Source organism: Seriola lalandi, unplaced genomic scaffold, assembly GCF_002814215.2.
Source record: "Seriola lalandi dorsalis isolate HSWRI2012SDOR001 ecotype SW California unplaced genomic scaffold, Sedor1 jcf7180002051229, whole genome shotgun sequence".
In the NCBI taxonomy this organism is placed as follows: Eukaryota; Metazoa; Chordata; class Actinopteri; order Carangiformes; family Carangidae; genus Seriola; species Seriola lalandi.
Window position 1 is genome coordinate 1 of NW_019521782.1, and position 885 is coordinate 885.

Consider the following 885-nt stretch of genomic DNA (forward strand, 5'->3'; position numbering starts at 1 on the left):
TTATGAGACTCATAAACGTCACTGAATTGCTGTTTATCTCCTGTCAGAACCAGTTGTAGAAGCAGAGAACCAGTCTGAACCAGAACCACAGAGCGAGACGCCCAAAGAGGCAGAGAGCGTCCCAGAGGCCGAGGGTGAGCCACAAAACATAACATCTGTTTTCAGCTTCTTCTCCCACACTGATGATCTTTGCCTGTGATGATTCAGAAGCTGTTCGGCCCGTACAGGGTTCAAACCCGTGACCTCGGCACCGCACCACCACACTCTAACCAGCTGAGCTAAACTGCTCTTTCTGAGCGTTTGGTATTTCAGAGTTTTGTAAAGGTGTGATGTCTGTGTCACATATGTTGATTTAATGTTTAAAGACGTCAGCTGTTTCTTGTGTCCACTCTTTGATTTCCTGCGTTCTCGATCTACGATTAAACTCCATCTTTACATTTACAACTCAGTGTTGTGAGTCGTAAATGAACAGAAATCTCTGCAGGTGTGAACGGAGGGCTGGGAGGTTTTCTGTGTTTGGGATTTGAGCTCAGACTCCAAACCCAAAAGGCACTTGGCCCGTACGGGGATCGAACCCGCGACCTTGGCGTTATTAGCACCACGCTCTAACCAACTGAGCTAACCGGCCATGTGACACTGGCCCCTCCCCCCTCCCTCACAAATGGTAGAAGGTCGGTGCTTGAGGGAAAGATGGCCTCCTCTACAGAGTCGGGACTTTGGGACTTTTTAAATGTCTGTTCTTAATCTTAAATTATGAATCCTGAATTCTTCTATGAAATCTTAAAATGTGGAAAATGAATCAGGTTTTTCTGCAGGTTGAATTATTCTGTCATGTAGTTATAAAACAAACAAACAAACTGGACGATGTAGAGCCTCAGTTTTGAT

General features: G+C 45.5%; 1 non-coding gene across 1 annotated transcript; it reads right to left on the reverse strand.

Moving 5' to 3' along the window:
- Positions 1–554: 554 nt before the first annotated feature.
- trnai-aau (transfer RNA isoleucine (anticodon AAU)) lies at positions 555–628 on the reverse strand. The gene has a single exon. It is a non-coding gene; the product is annotated as a tRNA-Ile (tRNA).
- Positions 629–885: the final 257 nt, after the last annotated feature.